This window comes from Taudactylus pleione, unplaced genomic scaffold, assembly GCF_031769625.1.
Source record: "Taudactylus pleione unplaced genomic scaffold, aTauple2 ptg000372l, whole genome shotgun sequence".
In the NCBI taxonomy this organism is placed as follows: Eukaryota; Metazoa; Chordata; class Amphibia; order Anura; family Myobatrachidae; genus Taudactylus; species Taudactylus pleione.
Genome location: NW_028284773.1, coordinates 9,777,530 through 9,800,401, shown reverse-complemented (window position 1 = coordinate 9,800,401; position 22,872 = coordinate 9,777,530). Strand labels below are relative to the sequence as shown.

The following is a 22,872-nucleotide window of genomic DNA, read 5'->3' as shown; positions in this document are numbered from 1 at the left end:
ACCCCCCCCTCAGGAGGGGACTTGCGTTTAGGCGGCGGGGAAGGCGGGGTTAGGTTTAGGCACTTAGGGGGGAGGTTAGGGTTAGGCACCCCTAAGGGAGGGTTAGGGGGGAGAATAGGTTAGTCAATACTTACCTCTCGACGATCGGGATTTTCACTGCTGCCGGGATGCCGCTGTCGGGATCCATGCTATGCTCTTCATTATTCACATGTATGTATATTGTTCCTAGATTTGAACTTTTACAATACATATAGTACTTTCTTCTTGTTTGTATTGTGTGACTCTGTGTGTGACATGTAGCATATTCACTTTTGTATTGATCTAGAAAATACTGGTACTGTACTGAAAAACAAAATGAAAACCCAGCTTTATCGTTTAAATATTCCATATTTAAAAAACAGATGCACATGAGGTAAGAGGGACCTGATTATGAGAGCTTCCATTCTAAAATGGGAGGGGCAGAAATACAGGGGTGACAAAGATTAGGTAGACAGTGAGCAAGGAGCAGAAGCTGCGACATGCATTAGTGGAGACATGCATTAGTGGACGAGTGTGAAGGGAGATAAGATCATAGTTATAAATGGGGGAGGATTGGGTAAGGACTTTGTAAATGAGGTGTGAGAAGCTTGAATTGGTTTCTGGAGGGGGAAGGGGAGTCAGTGTAGGGCTTGCAGGAGAGGGGAGGCAGATGTAGTATGTTTGGAGAGGGAGATGAGTCGGGCAGCAGCATTGAGGACAGATTAAAGTGGGGAGAGGTGGGAGTCAGGGAGACCAGATAGGAGGAGGCTACAGTAATCCAATCTTGAGATGACCAGTGAGTGGCTAAAGGTCTTAGTTGCCACGAGGGTGAGAAAAGGTCTGATCCTGGAAATATTTCTGAGATGGAAATGGTGACTGTTTATATATAGTGTATGTATGCATGTGTGTGTATGTATATGTATATATATGTATATGTATGTATGTGTGTGTGTGTGTGTGTATATGTGTGTGTGTGTATATATATATATATATATATATATATATATATATATATTCATTCATATTGTGTATGTATATATTCATTATTTTATTACAATTACTTCAAGGGCGCTACGACACACTTAATAATACTTGCAATCCTTATATATAAATATAACAATCCCTTCAGGGCTTTTAGGTTCCAATTCTTTCCATTTTGTGGATGTAGATAACGATATTCATGCTCGCTTTTCAGAGATGATCGAAAAGTTCATATGACAGGACTTGTTTAATCGTCCTCCTTGAGGTTCTTACAAATAAGTGATGCAATGTCCACCATTTGTATAAACCTACGCGTTTCGTCTTACGTCAAGACTTCATCAGGGGTAGATCTCAAAATAAATATGCTTAAGGCTATAGCTTGACAGTGATCAAAACGGCTCTCAGATTCAATCAATAATTAACCTCACACTTGTTGTATATATTGAGATAAACCAGATCTTTAGATCATCAACATTAGACTATACAACACTTTTTTGGTCCTTCTTCCTCTCTGCCCCACTGCCACCTGTATAGTCTAATGTTGATTAATAAATGGAGAGTTGAGGTTCTTCTGTTACTGTTTTAGGGGGTCAAAGTCTTCTCGTTCTGTAGTGGCAGAGAAAGTCTGTGTGTAGGAGCTCTCAGGGAAAGTGGCATCAGTGCGATATTACTGCACCAAATTACATAAGATGGCTAGAGAAGGTGGACTGCTTGAACCAGGAGAACCAGATCTTCCTGTCAAGTACGGCCTGTCTTGCACCAGCGATACTGGTGGTCTAGCTGTCGGGGTATCTTCCGGCAGATCCTACACGGCTTCCGGCGGTAAGTATGACTAATCCTATACCTCTATCTAGTGCTTAACACTAACCCTCCCTTCCTGCAGCCTAACCGTATTTATTCCTCTGCTGCCGGTCAGTGCAGAATGTCAACACCTCTGATGTTGAAATTGCAAACATTTTGCACATGCCGACATGTTCAATATCGACATGTCAACAATGTAGACATGATTAATGTAAACATTATGACTACATACCGTGTGTGTGTGTGTATGTATGTGTGTGTGTGTGTGTGTGTGTATATATATATATATATATATATATATATATATATATCTATATATCTCTCTCTATCACTGAAGTATATTAATGTAGTGCTTCGTAAATAGTATCTTAGGGAAATATGATGCTTTGTAATTCTAATTGTGGTAATGCATGGAGCGAATAGTTGTGGAGTTTAAGCAATGAGTGACAGGCAGAATACTGATACACTTGAACTGTAAGAGATAAATCTTTCCTAATAAAAGCTTTAATGTGACACAATAGTACCAGGGATAAGTTGATCTTATGTTGTCTTTCTGAAATTGCATCCTATGTCATGTTGGCTTGTAGTAATTCATGTGTTCTGCGTGATGCTTGGAATATTAACACACAAATCACTTAGAGAAATTGGATGACCTGAGGTTAGCAATGATGGATTTAAGTAGTTGTTTGCTTTAACTCAAAAAGGTCATGTTCAGAATATGGGTGCAAATATTTTTTCTTCTTATGTAGACTATATTATGTTTAGTAAAAAGGTCGTACCACTTAAAGTGATGAACGTACAACAACATGGACATTTTCTTCTGAATCAGAAACATATATTTTTTTGTTATATTTTGTTTTTTTTCTGCTACCTTGAGGTTTGCACCAATCACCAGTTACTAAGGGGCATGTTTATCAATTACCATGTTGTGGGGGCATTTTTTTTCAATTATTGGGTTTTGGACCCATTATTGTAATTTTTTTTTTTTTTTTTTTTTTTATCGCCTCTTATTGCCTATTCGAGGCAATAAGAAATGTTATATTTTGTATCAAAACTCACACACAGGGACAGGGTCTCCAAAGGAGCCCATCCCTGCGACTTGTTCAAAGTCAAGTGACTGCATCAACTTCACTATCGGGACTCCTGTGTGCTGCTGTGCAGTCTGCTGATCATGTATGTCTGGTGGCCATTGCCAGGGAGGGTTCCGGAGGAACCCTTTCCCAGTAATTTTAGCAAAATGTAGATCATAGGCTACAGCGGCTAACACCATCTTCAGATGGTGTTAGCTGCGAAGGCCAAACTGTAGAATGCTTTGCATTCTGGAGCTTGGTAGCTCCCCATAGCAACCCCGAGTCCAGGGCAAGATGTGGGCGAGCTGATGTGCCATTGTCTGTGTTTTCATGCCATTGCAATGGCAATTTGCACTGCTAGCTTCTAATTGAATCAACCCCATAAAGTTTCATGGGAAAGGTATAAAACACTAAAGAGTCTGGGGATATATTTACTAAAGTGCAGGTTTTTAGAAGTGGAGATGTTGTCCATAGCAACCAATCAGATGCTGGCTATTATCTTGCAGAAGGTGCTAGATAAATAAGTAGAATCTGATTAGTTACTATGGGCAACCGCTCCAGTTCTGTAAACCACTTTAGTAAATATACCCCTAATGCTGGGTACCCACTGGCCAACATATCGGCCGTTCAATTGAACCGCAGATATATTGTGTGTGTGTGTGTGTGTGTGTGTGTGTGTGTCAGCGATATGACTTCATTCACAGACATATCGCGTCGGCAGAGCCGATGCCCAATATATCTGCAGATGTATTGGGTGTCACGACCAGAGCTGTTTTACCTGGTGAGTCGCGGTCCCTGCTTTGGCTCAGTCCTAATGGTGGGGGTGTTGGTGTCTGGAGGTTGGCGCGAGGTGCGCGTAGATGTCCTAAAGGTACAGGCCATATGGAGACGGGTGAGACTGGCAGCGCTGGGGACTGCTGAATGCCGCCATCTTGGTTTTGGGCACGTGACCTGAATAGGCCAATTAGGTCAGAGCATCTGGTGTGAACTCTCAGCAACCAATCATGCACCTTCCCATGATACTTAAGGGTGTTCAGCACATCCTCTAGTTGCCAGTGCAATGTATACACAGCATGGCTGTGTGAGAGTGCTCTGTGCGGAATCAAATCCCGACAGCGGAAGCCCGGCACGGGTGAAGATCCCGAACGTAAAAAGGTAAGTATTAACTAACTATTCTACCCCCTTACCCTCCCTTAGGGGTGCCTAACCCCCCCCCCCCCCATTTCCCTGCCTAACCCTAAATCTCCCAGGTGGGGTGCCGGACCCCAAGTAACCCCCCCTCCCCCTGCAGCTGTCCGCACACTGCTTACCTTTAATTGGTGTTCCGGTTGCGGGGTCCCGGCGTAGGTCTAATGACAGGCGTCGGGATTTCGTCTGTCTGCTTCCCGACTGCTTCCCCTCTATGCTCCCTAGCTCGTTTGTTTTGCAGTTCCAGCTGTGACTCGTTACCTGCTCTGTTTCCACCTCAGGCTGTTCCCGGATACCCGCATCTACCCTGCCATACCCCGATACTTGCCTCACTGTTGTGAATTTGTTAGCTCTCCGGTTTCAGAGCCCACTCCAGTATACAGACTTCTGTTCCTCAGTTAACTCTCCATTGGACTTTCTGCTTATCTGCCTGTCATTGATTCTCAGCCTCACTATTTGGATTGTTTTTTTCTGACGAGAAATTTGTTTCAGCCTCACATCACTCGGACTTGTTTATTTACTGCCAGTTACTTGTTTACTACCATTTCATGAATATTAATAATCCAATTAAACCTGCTGCATTTCAATACTGCAAACCCGTTCCTGTATTTTCTCCTACATCCACCCCGGGTTCAAAAAATAATCCAGACCTGACATTGGGGCATCGAGCTATGCACACTTTCTGCACAAGCTGGCGCATGTGAATGCCCGCCCAGTTATGATTTTAATCACGACGCATAGTGCAAAATCTGCAGATCAGTCCATCTGCAGATAAATCTATCCGGTGTATACCCACCTTTTTAAGAGCTTATAAAAAAAATAAAGTTAATTTAACCAACTGGTATGTACAAAGAGTAACACATCACTATGCAATCAATTTCTTCCAACAGTCTCACAACTAGAAGTAGGTTTTAAACCCAATAGCTTCGCTTCTTTCATACATCGTGAATACTTTAATCAAGCCAAAAACATCTAAGGGGGAAATGTAATAGCCTGCGACTTGCAGGCATCTGTGAGATGATGATGATGAAAGGAAAAACCTACCTGGCCTTTTAAATTATTGGCACTTTAAAACATCAGGCAGACGCGACTGATTCTCGCAGATGCCTGCAAGTCGCAGCCCATTACATTTCGCCCTAGAGCTGGGTACAGACTAACTGATATATCGCCTGTTCCATTGAAGGAGCGATATATCTGTAGTGCATCAGTGGGTGTTTACAGATATGTTGTTCACAGACATATCGCATCTGTCCAGCAGCACTGCCAATGCCAATATATCTTACAAAATATTGGCATGTCTGGCTGTGTGTATGGGCGACCTGCCAGTGACTGACCTCTCAGCTGGGTGGGCAAATTTTAAATTTCCCTCCCAGTTGTGATGTCAGTGCCGACACATCGACCAAACGATTGACAAGTCTGTGTGCACTTACCAATCATTAGATGGGTTCGGCGGGTCAACCCGTTGACCAGATGTGTGTACCCAGTATAAGTAGCGTTCCCGCTAGGCTGTTTTAGCGGGGCGCGGCGCCCTGCCCTCTTTCTGGAAGGCAAAAAGCGCCCTGCCCTCCAGAAGAAGGGCAAAAAGCGCCCTGCCCTAACAGCCTGCGGGAACTGTCTTCACCCGCGGGTCGCAGTGTCCCGCAGGTGAAGAAATGTGTGGTGACCCGGTCACCGCCGGAGAATAGACGACGGGCGCATGCGCCCGGCGTCTATTCTCCCTGTCTGCCGGGCTTGGGGGCTGCCCGGCGTGTCCGTAAGTGCCGGGCACGCCCCCAAGAGTGACGAAAAGGGGACGCGTCTTATAGACATGCCCCCTTTTCGACGTCCCCTCTCTAGCTCCGGCGCTCTGCCTCGCGCCGGAGCTAGAGTGAACACTATATAAGTCTTTAGTCTATAAATAGCAGTTAAGTCACATTTAACACATTTCATTATTGAAATCTCTTAATAATAATTGTTAGAATTCAGTTTGACCCATTAGTCATAGGTCACTCTTATGATTAGTGGAATGACAAAATGCCAATTGCTAGAACATAAGAGATGTTTGTACCAACCTCTTCAAATCAACAGTCTGCAGTTGAATTGCTTTTGAATTGATTTTACATTGAGGCAGTGTTTTTAAAAGAGAGAGAACCATTTGTTCTATTTTTAAATGAGAATTAAGTAATTTAATATACTCAAATCTATATGAAGCTACTCTAGTAATATCTAAAGATCTTCACAGTTGTTTGGAACCTAAATCCTGAATTTTTGGGTTTATGGGGTAAAATCTCTATCTTAGGACGGAACTTCTCATCCACAGACTTTGGCAGTTAACCGCATTTTTATTAATTGCTTTCTTGTAACATCGATACTATATATAAAGGATGATTCCCCATAAAATGTCTTTTAGCCAACATCTCAGTTACCTCTCAATGGCATTCATGCTATATCTTTGCTATGACCCAGAAGAGATGCATAATCTAGTTTTAGAACCCATTACAAAAATACAATAAAGCTGTTGCATGGGATGCCATGCTGTGATGTCCTAGAGGAGTGTGTTTGGGCAAGAAAGAACAAAGAACACACTTTTCAGTAATTTGTTATCAACCACTAGACTATATATACCGTTTAGCTTTTCCAAGTTTCAGACTATATGCAAAAGAGTACTCGTGTGTGTGGTTTTTCTGTCTTTCTATTTTATTTCATTTTTATTTTAAGATTATTTTGCATCTATATTTCTGTATGTCACTATCACCATTTGTAACTTTGTGTCATATTAAATCTCAATTTTCTCTTTGTGTTCTTAAAGAAGTAACATATCGGGCTTGACTTTTGTATTGCTATATTTATGCAGAGAATTGTTTTAATACTGATTTGATTTCATTTAATTTAGGTTGTGATTGACTTTTGGGATAAATTGAAGAGTAACGGAAGACTCCTTTTTACTATCTGATTTAGACACTCATTTTTATTCTTTCAGGACTAAACACTTTCCATACATAGGGCACCGGAACACCAGGTATTCTAATCCAGCTAATTATTCCAGCCACTTATCACCAGACATTGCAGATTTGACAGGACTGTCCCACGATTGGTAGGTTTGTCTCGACTCACAGGAAGTTCAGAGACATGTTCACTGACAGTCTGCTGCCAGCCTGCATGCAGTCATACAGGACCTGTACTGAACATGCACAGTACGGGTCCGGCGCCTGTGCAGATTCCTAACCATCGAGAATCAGCGTTCACACTTGCGTGCACTGCTGAATCAGGCCTTGTGTCCATTCAATTAGGGTGGGTACACACCTCCAGCGACTTGAGACTAGACCAATTTTACAACCAGTTTCCCTTGAGGCCAGAACATACAAAACTGTCCAATATCGCATATGAGCAAACTATATACTGTATCGTTTGATCGTATATGACTTATCGACGTCAAAATTGGCCAAATTGGACGATATATCGGCTGGTCGTCCAGTTGGCCGTACATACTATACGATTGGCAACGAATTGCATGCGATATCTTCCGATTGGCCGTGCAGCATGGTTGACCAGAAGATGTTGCATATGACCAGCAGCATGGTTGACCAGAAGATGTTGCATATCGCAGGAGTGTGCAATAGTGCGTACACACTAGCCGCTATGCACGTTTTGTCGTGTAGATATGGCAAATCGTGGAGATATCAGCCAAGTGTGTAGCCGGCCTTAGATTGAGCTTTGGCTGTTTGGATGAAATTGCTCATAAAACAGTATCTTTGATCCTGGCCAGTGGTCGTCTGATGTCCACTGTTTCCATAACAATCCAGTAGTGTAAAGGCCCCCTACACGGTGCAATTTTTTATTTTTGTTTTATACAATTTGGCCGTGTTCGATCGATTGAAACAACCAATCATATAAAAAGTGCTGTGTGTGGGGATGATCACGATGCCTAGAGCATCCCCACCGTTGTACATAGTCATCGCTGGTCAATTGAACCTGCAGAAAGATATCGTCCTATGTTTTACGATTTGGCACACATCGTTTCGTGTGTGTGCGCGATGAATGATGCATTGGACAATATGTTGTCACTTTTTCTCCCATTATTTAAATTCCAGCATCGTGAGGTTGTTTGCTACAAACACTATATCGTTTGCAGCAAACACAATATCGATGGACCAGGAGAGTTCAGGAATTCAAGGGAAATTGCAAACGAGATTGGATCATTTGCAAATCGCACCGTGTATGGGGGGCCCTTAGTGCTACAGCCCAGGAATTCTACTCTTAGCTGCTGTCTGTCTGCTGTGGAAATAGAGGCTGACCAATGTAACACGCAACATTGAAAATGTGGACTAGAGACTGAATCAAAATGAATGTTGGTTTTTATTGAATGTGTTCATATAAAGTAATAATGTCAAGTGCAGACAACCATTGTCCTGGCATTAGGATTGAACAAGTGAAATCAGACAGCTGTTCACATTCCAGGACGTGGAACTAGTTTATCTTCCAAGCTTGCTGTGGAGAATGCATTGTCCTTAGTTCAACTGATTTTTCTCCAATAACTGTAATCTTTTGCGAAAGTGGGGTGAAAAAATAATGTAGGCACAGTGTATAGCTGGATAACTGCATTATTACTATTACTTATATTTGTGGTGGTTTATTCATAATTAATTCCACACCAGAAGTGGGTAGATTCAAATGTTAAGAAAATGATTCACATTTAATTATTAGATACTGCTACATTTGAGCATTCGTATTATAGTATACTTGTTCAAACATGTAAATCTGTGTCTTCTTTGCCAGGTGTTTAAGGTTGGTACTAAGACAAGTAGCATATAAAATATAATAGAAATAAATATAAAAGCAAATGAGCTCATGCTCCCTGCACGTACACACACATAATCATGTTACAAAAGGGGATCAAGATGTCTGAAGCCTTTGTGCTGTATAATTTGTCTGTGATATCTCTGTCTTGTGATAACAAATCCCACTTTGAGAGCTTTGTCAGCCACATTGAATTAGTTAATTCTGATCTCTGAAGTTGGATACAATGCAGGAGTTTGTGTGTACAGCCATGGCCAAAAGTTTTGAGAATGACACAAAGTATTGGTTTTCACAAAGTTTGCTCCTTCAGTGTTTTTAGACCTTTTTGTCAGATATTACTATGGTATGCTGAAGTAAAATTACGGTCACGACCGGCTGTGTTCGGGAATTCCCTGCTGAGGGGATATAAGGCGAGGTCCCGGGCTGAGGAAGGAATCTGAGGCGTGGGGCCTGTATGTAAGATCTCCTCATCCACGAATACCAGCGGTTGGTGAGACCTGACCAATGGTGCGGAGTCTAACCAGCCGAGAGGTGTTCACCAGTGACTCGGGATATGGGTTTAGCTGCACCCAGCTGGCAGGTCGCAGTCCTTTGGTCAGGTGTCTGGTACCCACGGGTATAGAGAGCTTACTACTGTGGCCCTGTAGAACTACTTCTGTAGAAGTAGACTGCACCAATGAGGAGATTTGTAATTTGTACACTGGAGAAGTTTTTTGATGCACAATTGCACCGAGAGGTGGCACTTGTAATAATACACAAGGAAGATGGTTTTGACGCAGAGTTGCACCAAGAGGCGCTGCCGATAATACACTCCAGAGTGGTGTCCAGACTCACTGTTGCACAAGGAGTTAGCAGTTGTTCGGCACACAGACGAGATGTTTATAGGACGCACTTCTACACAAAGAGTTGGCACTTGTCAGCACACAGAAAAGATGGTTATGACGCTCTGTTGCACAAGGAGTTGGTATTTGTCAGCACACAGGAAAGATGGTTATGACGCGCTGTTGCACAAGGAGTTGGTATTTGTCAGCACACAGGAAAGATGGTTATGACGCGCTGTTGCACAAGGAGTTGGTATGTGTCAGCATACAGGAAAGATGGTTATGATGCTCTGTTGCACAAGGAGTTGGTATGTCAGCATACAGGAAAGATGGTTATGACGCTCTGTTGGACAAGGAGTTGGTATGTCAGCATACAGGAAAGATGGTTATAACGCTCTGTTGCACAAGGAGTTGGTATTTGTAGACACAAGGATATCACAAAGAGGGAACCTGGAACGAGGTAGCGGCAGTAAACACTGGATAGTGACAACATTGCACAGGCAACTTCCTTCCGTCCGGAGACTGGCTTTATACCCTAAGGTAGCAGATTATAGCTGGACAGCATCAGTTGACCACTACCATGCTACCATTGGGTAAAGGGTAGTCAGGTGATGCGAACTGTCATGGCCGCATTCATGCCGGCGACCACAGTAACCAAGGCACGGCACACGGATGTTCACATGGCACTCAGAATAATGCTCAGCACGTCACCCACCGCTACAACTGGTGTCTGACCACCCGAGGGATCAGGGGAAGCCGGCATCGGGGTGAGTAACGGCTGATCCTAGGCCGCAACCTGAGAATTACAAGCATTTCATAAGTGTCAGGCTTTTATTGACAATTGCAATAAGTTTATGCAAAGAGTCAATATTTGCAGTGTTGACCCTTCTTTTTCAAGACCTCTGCAATTCGCCCTGGCATGCAGTCAATCAATTCTGGGCCAAATACTGACTGATGGCCGCCCATTCTTGCCTAATCAATGCTTGGAGTTTGTCAGAATTTGTGGGTTTTGTTTGACCACAAGTTATCAATGGGATTAAGGTCTGGGGAGTTTCCGGGCCATGGACCCAAAATTTTGATGTTTTGATCCCCGAGCCACTTATCATTTTTGCCTCATGGCAAGGTGCTCCAGCATGCTGGAAAAGGCTTTGCTCATCCCCACACTGTTCTTGGATGGTTGGGAGAAGTTGCTCTTGGAAGTTGTTTTGGTACCATTCTTTATTGATGGCTGTGTTCTTAGGTAAAATTGTGAGTGAGCTCACTCCCTTGGCTGAGAAGCAACCCCACACATGAATGGTGTCAGGATGCTTTACTTGTGGTCAATCCTCAAGAGGCGGGTGGACAAACAAAAACCCACAAATTCTGACAAACTCCAAGCATTGATTAGGCAAGAATGGGCGGCCATCAGTCAGTATGTGGCCCAGAAGTTGATTGACAGCATGCCAGGGCGAATTGCAGAGGTCTTGAAAAAGAAGGGTCAACACTGCAAATATTGACTCTTTGCATAAACTTATTGTAATTGTCAATAAAAGCCTTTGACACTTATGAAATGCTTGTAATTTTACTTCAGTATACCATAGTAACATCTGGCAAAAAGAGTCTAAAAACACTGAAGCAGAAAACTTTGTGAAAACCAATACTTGTGTCATTCTCAAAACTTTTGGCCATGGCTGTACAGTATGTTTCAGTTACAATGCTGTGTGTTTCAACAGTTTCCTAAAGTGCTGTTATTCGGGGCATATAGTATATGCAGGATTATTGATGATTTAATGGGTTTTCAGTGTACTTTACTTATATATTGTCATTTCCATATTTATAAAAGCCAGTGTTTCAGGCAGGTCTACTACATGATAGTGGGCAATGGGCTTCTACCTACAGCTGCAAATCACGGAAACAGTTTTGGGTTTGGTGCACTGCCTTTTTGTAATCTGTGGTGGACGTACTTGGCCGGCTGCATCGCTGCTTATCTTGAATGTCTGTCCTGCCATTATCAAAGACAGTGCACCAAACCTGTTTCCGTGACATGACGTTATCACCATAAACCCTGACAAGTTGGTGATGAATTTCAGCTGCTGATGTGATCTTTAGAGGCAGAAATCTGATATGAGGCGCAGTCTAATGGCGGTGAGGGGAAGCAGTGATCTTCCTGCTCTGGCCTGGTGGGAAATTAGAATGAAATGGAGAACATTACACACGGGAGTGGTCTTGTTACCTTACTTATTGAACCACCATTGTATATAATCATTTGTAGAGTGAATGTAATTTACTATGTGATTCTACCGCCTGCAAAGTATTTGGGGAATCCTAGATGTAATTGTTTTGCCTGGGCTCCACATTAAAATGGCAGCAAAGGGGGGTTGAGCATGAGCCCCCAACCTTCCCATTTTCTTCCAGGCTGTAAGAGGAACAGAGGGAAGGTTTTTCCCATGCTCCATCTTGGGACACAGCTGGTATGTGTAAAATACAAATGAAGAATAATGCATTTAGCCAAAGCTCTGTTTATGTATTTTGGTTATTGTTTTAAAATGCCACTTTGATGAATGCTCCTCTTCACCTGCTTTACCCTCCTGTCCAGCCCCTGTAGCCGTTGATATGTCATGTCATGCCAGGAACCCTTGCACCTCACAGCTTAAGATAGAGCAATGAATTCACTTTGGACAAACCTGTCTTATTTCTGGCATAAGTGCAAATGACTGGGGGACATTTTATAATAGCATTTATACTGCTGTTACTTTTTTTACATTTATGTACTAAGACCTCTATAAATGTTCATTCCTGCCCAGTGTCTCTGTGATGCATGTGCGACAAATCCACTCCTTTCAGTGTATCAGTAGCTTACTGCCCATCAGATCCCATAGACTTGATACACAAAAATAACAGCAGTAATTTACTTAATATACTTTTTCCTGCTTTTCTAAGAATCATGCCATTGTGATTTCTGAATGCTGAGCTGTAATCAACATCTTCTCCACTTCAGTGGGTTCTGTAGATTGTATGATAATCGCAAGCACCATTTTATACGGTACTTGCTAAACAGGCCGGCAGCAGTACTGGGAACACTAAAGCTTTTTTATTCATATATAGCTCAACTTCTGCACACAATGTAAATATGGGAGAAGCTTGTATGTTAACTATCTATGGAAGACAAATTATGAATGTTTTTTTCGACCTTTTTTGAAGGTAATATATGCCGATCTATTAGTATAGTTTAAATATATTTTTTGGGGAGTATTTTTATAATGGTAATTCAATTGAAAGTGAAAATTCTTCGTTGGGTTCAATAACCTTTGAAAAACAAGTTGCCAATCCAGGGTGTAAAGCTGGCCACACACTAGACCAACTTACATCCAACCAGCCAACTAGTTGATTGGTTGGAATGAAAATCTGGTAAGGTATGAAAGCAAAAGACAATCAGCAATTTGCTCCCAAACACCGGAAAATGGACAAAAACTGTTGTGTGAACAAATTGTTTAGATCAAACATTTAACAAACTTGTCTGACGACCATTTTCATCTGTTTTCTGGCATTTAGGAGCAAATTGCTAATCATCATTTACTCCCATATGTTACCAGATTTTCATTCCAACCAATCAGCTAGTTGGCTGGTTGGACAGATAATCTTTAGATGTGTGGCCAGCTTTAGTTCTTATACCGATTACCCAAGATTCTGCTTGTGCCCGTAGCTGTTGCCTTTGCTTCTGTATGCTCCCACAAAGAGTTTGTTGCCAGTGTGGAACTCTCTGCAGGTCCTATGATGTCTGCAGTGTTCTCCTTGCTCAAGCTGACCCTTTTTCAATTTTTTTTTTTTCCTTTATACTAACCATACGTTTTCTACATACAACACACTACCTTTGTGGAGGACCTGAGCATTGGCAGGCAACACAAGTTATCACGGACTTGAATTGTGTGTAAATATCATGCCCCGTTAAGTCCTCTTTCGAAACTGGGTTCTACTTGGGACAAAAACCTAAATTAAAAAATATATATTATTTTAAAGGCCCTTTTGAGTGCCTTATTTTAGAATTAATATTTGTTTTATATAGCTCCACCCACAGTTCCTGGACCTAGTTTTCCAGAAAGATAGCCCTGTGTGCATTTATTAACATGAGGGGTAACAGACACACTGTTCAATTGTTTGAATTATTAAGGATATTAGATGTTGCCTACTTTGCTATGTAAATGTTAAAAAGCAAACAAAAAACAGCATTTTTTCTGCTGCTAGTAATCATGAGGCAAATGAGTTGTGACATAAAGGCACCTATCCAGTAGTGAGAATAGCACAGTATGCAGGGCAACTCTCGCACAGGCCCCATATTTGCATACAGTATAGAATGTTTCCTCAACAGCAGTGAGAGACCACCTGACATACTTCACTGGATGCTTTAAACATTATCTTTAATCTCCTTAATGAATATGCAGCCCTAACATGACCTTAGCACTAATCCAAAAATGTCCTTCACTTGCTCCAAAATTCTACCACAAGCCACTTAGACCATCACTTGCCATAAAATGCCACCATATGCCCATCATCCCACATGTCCTCCAAAGTTCCCTGAATGCCATTCAGACCTCCCCACATGGCCTCACTCACTTGTATTTCTGTAGCTTAAAAATTGCTTACCATCACAGCAAGCAGGGCGTGCAAAGGAAACCCAAGTATGTGGTCTATAATACATTGCATTCCCCTTCCTCTATAATTGTAATGTGTTACATCCATGCATTGTGAGAGGAAATCACCTTATGCTCCTGCTCACTACTACACTCTTCTAAATCTGAGATTGTTAGTCAGTCCGTGCACACAGTGTAGGGGAAAGCTTGGGCTGCCCGCTCTACACTCCTCCCTCCCAAGCAGCAAACACATAGACATTTATTTTACTTTTTCTTACATGTGCTAATAAATATTTCATACATGAAAATTATATATTCACCAGTTCCCTTTGAGTCCAAGTCATTACAGAAAATTGGTTGTATCGTATTTTCAAAGTGTGACCACTTTTTGTTCTAGTCTGGAAGAGTCATGTAAAACGAATATATAATTTTTGGAATAAATAACATTGCAAGGGACTGGATGAATGCTCTTACCTAGTCATTCCATACAAAAAGATATCCTCCTATATCTAGCCTCAATGCACAATGCAGCGCGACTTGCCTGCTGTGAGTGAGCCACCAGCTCCTGTGCAACTCTGCTAGCGTTGGGCATCTTTTTTTTTTTTTTGCCAAAAATGCGTCTGTCGCAAGGTGATGCTAATAGGACCCTTCAGCAGACACTGCTGATTAATTTCATATGCGACACGTGAATGTCTGTCTGCACCCGAGTCTGTATATGAACCATCATTTAATTTGGATTGAAAAAAGCTGTGGCTGCTACTTTGCAGCACTTTGTATACAGATTCAGGGACTCAATCGCACACAGATATACAAGTGTTGCATATCAAATAAATCAGCACAGTCTGCTGATGCGTCCTACTGGCATCACATTGTGGCTTAGAGCTGTTTTTTCGGCAAAAGAGGCACCCGACGCTAAGTCTCATGGCACCTGGCGTGCCGAGAGGGGCTTTTTGTCTCGACTGCAGCAAAGATGTGTAAGGACACATCTTTATGACAATAAGCTGGTGTGAAAATAGGGTTCCAGTTTTCGGAAACCGTGAGCCTGTATAAGTCATGTGCCATCTTATTGCATAAATGCCAAATGTAACAATTATTTAACTTTGTTTCTATGACCTAATTTCCAGGAATTTCTGTGATTTATTAAATGGATTTGTCCTGGGAAACAAGGATACTTGGGATCCCTTTGTGGACACTTGCATGTTTATTTAGTTAAATGTTCAGTGTGGTTATTCACTTATCTTTTTTAAACGTAAGTGTCGATGTGCCATTGTTTGGGATACAAATGAAAAGTTTTGCAGATCTGATAATATCCTACTGTTGCTGAGTGGGGTTCTAGTTGTGCGTAGCGGTGCCCCATTTGGAGGCAGGACAATTTTATTTTTATCTATACAAGAGGTACTATGATTTATTTAGCAATGGGGGCAACGGTTGTAATCCACACTCTTATAGCACTACACACATAAGGGCAGATTCAATTAGCCGCAGGGCTTCCTGCAAGGCTGCCTTGAGCTATTTTAATGGGATGCAGTCAGGAAGCAGACGGTCGAAATGCCGACCGCTGGCTTCCCGACTGTCAAATCCCGGCAGGGCTCTAATGATGGGCGTCGAAATTTCGACGCAGGGAGCCCGACGCCCAGCATACCAAACGAAGGTAAGCTGGGCAGCGGGTGCAGACATCCGCGGGGGAGGCGGGGTAACCCACCCCCCTCCCACGGGTGTCTGCGCCCGCCGCCCGGCTTACCTTCGTTATGGGTTCCCGGGGGGACTTAAGGATAGGCACCACCCCGAGGGTTAAGCTAGGGGAAGGGGTGGTTAGGGTTAGGCACCCCCGGGGAGAGGATAGGGTTAGGCACCCCCTGGGAGACTTGGGGTTAAGCTGCGGGGATGGGGGGGTTAGGTTTAGGCACTTACGGGGAGGGGTTAGGGTTGGGCACTAGGGGAGGAGGTTAGGGTTAGGCACCCCTAAGGGAAGGTTAGGGTTGGGAGGGGGTTGGTTATACTTACCTTTTTTTTAGCTGTCGGGATCTTCACTGCTTCCGTACTTGCATCCGGCGGTCATTCATACCGATCCCCCTATTTAATTACTGCTGCCACCCAGCACAGTAAGCCAGGCCTCCTCCCAAACAACGGTGCTTGCATATTATTTTTATACATTGCTTTATACATATTTTATTGTGTTTATTTTTAAGATAAAATAGATTAAATTTAAGATTACATTTAAGATTAAAAAAAATAGCCTTTCAGGGGAGGAAATATCTATATAATAAGCCAGAAACTGTGTGTGTCTGTCTGTCCTTTAAGCTAGGCCAGAGTTAAGTACCGAGCTACACCAAATTTGGCATGGTGGTGTAGTTTGACCAGGATTAGGTTTTAGGCTCTGGTTGCAAATAATCGGAGCCATGGAGGTCTACAAAGTGCCCACCAAGTAGGCCATGGAGTGTCTGATTTTAAATTTTTTGTTTAAGCAAGTTCACTTAGCATGTTTTTCCAGTGCCTAAAACTGCACCGATTTCAAGGCACAGGCTGATATGTACCAGTGGGAGGCAGGCAGAGCTTCAACGGAAGAGCAGTGAGTCGGAGGTGCACCTGCACTGACAATTACAGGTTGAGTCTCCCATATCCAAAATGCTTGGGACCAGGGGTATTTTGGATATCGGAATATTCCGTATTTTTTAATATTTGCATACCATAATGAAATATCTTGGGAATGCATTTGTTTCATATACACCTTATACACAAACTCTGAAGGTAATTTTATATAATATTTTTAATAATTTTGTGCCTTAAATAAAGTTTGTGTACATTGAACCATCAAAAAGCAAAGGTTTCACCATCTCAGTCATGTTAAGAAAATTCCGTATTTCGGAATATTCCGTATTTTTAAATATTTGGATATGGGAGACTCAACCTGTACTAATTTCCTCCAAACACATTTTCATGTGCCATGGTCTCCAATGTTGGTCTGCAATGTAAAAAATGAAGGCTGCAGATGTACTTCAAGGTCCATTCTTCAACCTGGTCAACGCCGGGTATCCCAGCCAGTTTAAAATATAGAATATATACAGTGAGTGCCATATTATGACTGTCAGGCGATTTTATGCAAAATAGCTATCCCACAGATAATGCTGACACAGACTGGTGACAGTGCATGAAATGAAAGATAATGTGACCAGTTCTGGTTATTATACTGTCATTTGTAATTGTTCGACATTGTTAGTGTGAATCTATGCAGATTTAAATGAGAACTATGCATTTGATTAAAGTGAACAGGACTGAGTTTAATTTATCAAGATGGATTGAAATATATTTATCTAGTATTTGAGTGGTGTATAATTGTTTGTATATGAATCAGAGAATTTCAGATATTGAGATGCCCTATATAGAGTACTGTTGGCTATGCTATTGTGTGCTCAATCTTATAAGTAAAGTTGATAGTATACTTGAGGAAAAATATTAGTGATCCAGTGTCCAGCCACATTCAATAGCCAGTTCATGTGTAGACAGTGGTGAGCTTTGGATCCAATTGGTGCCTCACTACTGTAACAGAAACCAAGATTGATATATACACTGGAATGTTTTTATTATATGATTTGCAGATTGGTGGTGTTGATAAAATGTTATAAATTGTAAGGTTTTTACGCCTTATTTGGTTGACTGAGACATTGGTCTCGATTCAATTCAACGCAAACTGAATAGCGCCGGGAGGCAGCTCCTGGAGTTATTCAATTCTGCATGCTGTTAACCCCGCTTAAGGATTTCTTCTAGCCTCCCTCCTGGGCTGCGAGCAGAAATCAGACAAAACTGCTGACGCGATTCTGTTTTCTGCCCTTAGCGCCGCGGAAACAGCATCGCGCCGGGCAGTTTAGTCGGAGAATGCCAGTTCTCGCGACTAAACACCATGTTAGGGGCGCCAGAACCGGCATCCTCCAACAAAACAGTGCACTGAATTGAATAGCTCCGGGAGCTCCCTCCCAAGTCTATTCAATTCACATTGAATTGAGCCCATTGACTGTATGCTGTGATATTTGACTAAAGCCACATTAGATGTGGAAGTCTTGTCCGTACCCTCTCTCTACAATGAGTATATCTGCAAGTGTGTGTGTGTTTGTTTATGTATAAAATTTTATATACAAATGCGCCACAGCTTTTTTTTTTTTTTTTTGCCATTCTTGGATGTCACAAATTGGGAGCATTAAACCAGTTTGACTTTTCTAAGATCTATAATGTTGGCATTAATTTTTTTGAAAGAATCACATATTTGCATATGAACACAATTATTAACAAGTGAATGTCTGTCAGTCCCTGTTATATGTTTTATGAGTATATAAAACGAACAAAGGGTGTCCTGCACAAGAGCCAAAAATTATTATATTCTGAGAAGTAGATTTTATTTTAAAGTGATATCACCAACAATTCTAGATCATGTTATAGAGAGAAAAGACCCCTATGTGTAAATAGTTTGTGTTGGTGGTGCTCCAAGAGAAGGGTCTGCAGGAGTATAAAGAGAGAAAAAAAACCCTGTGTGGGGCCACAAACATCAAAGGTAAATATATTTTTGCTATGGATAAGTGAAACTAAACTTTTAATATATCAAAAGTATACAAAATGCAAGGCGACTAAGGTCTATAGAATTCTTACCTCTTCACTCCAAAAAATCACAAAATTAACCATTTCTTGGCAAATCAGAAAATAGTATCAAATACACAAATGCGTATGGTTATTGGCTAACTTTTTTTATACTGTAAATACTGATTGCTAACAATTATATCCACGTGGTAATTATTAGGGTTATAGAAAACAAGTTCCCTATAAAAGGTGAAAAATATTGAAGCAATTACAAAATATTCTTGCAGTTTTCTATGATATTTTGTAGAATATTTTGTAATTGCTTCAATATTTTTCACCTTTTTATAGGGAACTTGTTTTCTATAGCACTAATAATTACCATGTGGATATAAATGTTGGCAACCAGTATTTCTAAAAAGAGTTGGCCAATAACCATATGGCTTTGTGCATTTGATACTATTTTCTGATTTGCCAAGAAATGGTCAACATTGTGATTTTTTTTTTTTTTTTTTTGAGTGAAGAGGTAAGAATTCTATATTTTCTATGAGCCTGAGTGAGAGAGACTCTTCATTTATATGAATAATTTTCCACCTGAATATGGAGGTTTATGAGCAGTGGATCATTTGAATATTCCTGTGTGTTTTATGTAAACAGCTGTGTTCTTTTGCATCTGCAAGGAGGATCTTGCAGCTGAAATCATTCAAAAAGCAAATATATGGTTTTATTACCTTTTTCCTTTATGCAGGTAATCTATCAATTCTGTCATGTTTGGAAATCATGCGATATCCTGGAATTTTGATTTATGGTAAATGATTTACTAAACTAGAGATTTTGCCGAAGTATACCATTTCGTTTGCTACGTGCTTAATATGGAAAGATCCGCGGCTAATTAGCTCGGCCAAGGCTATCCAATTAGCTCCAATGCTGGCACTCATCAGGGATTTTGTTTCGCCTGCCTCAGGCAGGCGAAACCACATCCGTGATAAGAGGCTGGTTTTCTCCCGATCACGGCAGTGAAAATACATAGGTCCATGACTTTTCGCGTATCCTATGTGTTTTCATGAGAAAAACAAAGTTTTCGGACGTAAAAAAAGGGGTTTAATTGGATAGCGCGAAAAAGACCCTATGTTTCCCGAAATTGAGAATTGATTTTATTTTCACCTTAAGACCATTACTGTTTTGATTACTCAACATTTCAGTAGAAAAATAGTGTAGCGCTGTTATTGCAACAGAGATTATCTGCCTTTTGAAAAAACCTCACCAAGTGAGGAGAAACGCGTCAAGGAACAGATCCTTCTATTTTGAACTGCTGTTGATGGTGAGCCAAGCAGTCGATTGCCGCTGATAGGAGGAACAACACACCGGAGTGTGTATCACTCATTTTAAACCTTAGCGGATCCTGCTGCTTCACCTAATACTTTGCCGCTGACTGATTCCATTTGATCCCAGACCATAGTGGATCCTGCTGCCCTGCTGACCACTCTGCCGCTGACTGATCCCAATTTGATCTCAGGTGACGGGGTCTACTGCTACATGCAGCTTTGCTGCATCCAATTGTGGAATCAGCTTGTAATCAGAGATTCTGTGAACGGAAAGGCTGTCACCCGTGGCCGGCTGTGCTCCGGCGATACATATCCCTGGCTGGGTTGATTGCCCACTTGCATCCCCACTTGCCGATCCCTGACCTGCTCTGGATTCCACGACGGTGGTGAGTGGCAGTCTATAACAGAGGAGATGCGAATATCCAAAGTAAGGGGAAATAGCCATTTGCTATCCATTGAATTATCCTTGATTACCAGCTTTTTTATGGAGCTATACCATTGATAAAGGAACTTATATATTTTCATCAGTGACTGTATTGTGTAGGTCATTTGGACTTTATATGGCCTCATGCCCTTACTAACATTCGGTTTTATTGTTCTTATTGTATGGGTAAATCATTGTATGTGAACTGCAGTTCTATAGGCACATTGTTGCTATTTTAATAAATATATTATGTGATTCATTTTTTGGTTTGTTTTGATAGAGCAGTGATCCTCGGCGCAGACACATTTTTTCTTGTTTGTATTGATTACTCAACATACCTGATGCTTTATTATCACCATATGCCAATTATTGTTTGACTATTTAACATGTCACAATACTCGATGCTATACTAGGGGTGGCTAGAATCTTCTTTATGTATAAACTCTAGTCCTGATACCCCATTTTTTTTAAGGAGGAATAAATTAAAGGTTATATTTTAGTATAATTATGCAATTTCATATTAATTTTTAAATGTGCCCCCCCAAAAGATTATTCTATTTTTTTGTTTTTTTTGTTTTTTAGCCTAGGCTAAATTACAATGTGTATGGATATATGAAAGATAACACAGACAAGCCTTAAAGAGTTAAGGCGGTTATCCACTACCCGATTAAACACAGCGATTAAACGATACCGACCACGTTATCGTTCAGTCGCTTGTCAATCAGGCACAAATCGGGCATGCAAATGTCGGAAACGGCCAGCGATGCTCGCTCCCGCTGGTCGTTTCCGACATCAATCTGCCTATAACGACAGATTGGCCATGTTTGGGGATGATGGAGGGTGCCTACACTGAACGATTGATCGTTCAGTGTAGGCATTGCAGGGGATGGGGTATGACGGTACCATTACGATGTCGGAATCGTACTGTCTTTGCCTAGTCAGCATGGTGATGTGCGCCTTTACCAGCTGGAATGCAGACTTGTCTTCTATAACGATACCGACCTGCCCCACTATCTTTGATCCTGTTAAACTATTGTAAGTTGTGTTTTTTTTTTCTTATGTATTTTTACTGGAACCGTGATGACATCATCCATGTCCAATGAAACACACGTCAGACAGCCCATTGAAAGGTATTTACTAATCCAGGACTCCCTTGTCAAACACCGTTTTTCTTTATGGTATGACCAATATCCTATACATACTGTTACTGTTACCTCGTTTACTCTCTTAGATATTACACTATTAGGCGCATGTCCTTTCTCTGTCTTTTGTACCTATATATAGAACTGTGTATAAGCAGCAAATGTTCTAGAGGAAACATCAGGTGGCACTCACGGGGATTAGTATCAAACTGAAATATAGTGTATTGTCATATAGAGCTTCTCAGTACATAATTACAGCTCCAGCATACAAACAAATCACCAGGCATATTGTGGTCCCTGTCAAAGTGTCAGGGCTCCCATGGCCTTTTGTCAGGACTGCATCAGATCAGCAAGTAATGAGCTATAACAGCTTATTTACCTTTAAATAGCATGTATGGAGAGTGAAAGCACGCTGGACTGCCCAGAAGAGAAGTGCCCACAATCCAAAAATATACTGATGAGGTACTTTTTGTCAGCAGCCATTTAACCTTTGTGTATGTCTGTGTGATAGGGAATATAGACTGTAAGGTCAGCTGAGACAGGGACTGATGTGAATGGCCAAAATAATCTCTATAAAGCGCTGCGGAATATGTGTGCGCTATATATAAATGGTAATAAAATAAAAGGAGGCTTTCTGGTTTTCAGAGTTGCAGGGCAGTATTGCACGGTGTGCATTTGTGACTTCGTACACCGGACCAGGACTTGTGATGTCACAGCATTTGCTCCATCATTCATTGTGTGAGAGCCTGGCAGATCACTGTGATTAAATATTTGGAAGTAGCTTCAGCTGTTTGTAATGGTGCCAGAATACTTACTTTGTTAACAGAGCTGCAATATAATCGTCGTGTCATCTTGCTGAGTTTACTGATTTAAACTGTAATCTACAGAAAGTCTTGCTGTTAGTTGTATGGATCTGAAATTCAGGTGGCAATTTGTGAACAATCACAAGGGAAAATCCTGCAAGCAATAAAGTGCCGGTAAGATTTTCATCTTACGGTGTTGATTTTATTTTGATTTTAACCTTCAACCTTTTCATAGACCCTACCTTTTTCGCAAGGAATTACCTTTCTTTAATTTTTGTCTTTTCCTAAACTAGCATGTCCTCTGCTTCTGAGGTTGTGCATGTTCTGGTTTTTTTGTTTTTTTTTATTAATGT

At 41.4% G+C, this 22,872-nt stretch overlaps 1 protein-coding gene across 1 annotated transcript in view; it reads left to right on the top strand.

The window, feature by feature from the left end:
• MB21D2 (Mab-21 domain containing 2) overlaps positions 1-22,872 on the top strand; it is a 97,218-nt gene that overhangs the window by 21,334 nt on the left and 53,012 nt on the right. The window lies entirely within an intron of this gene.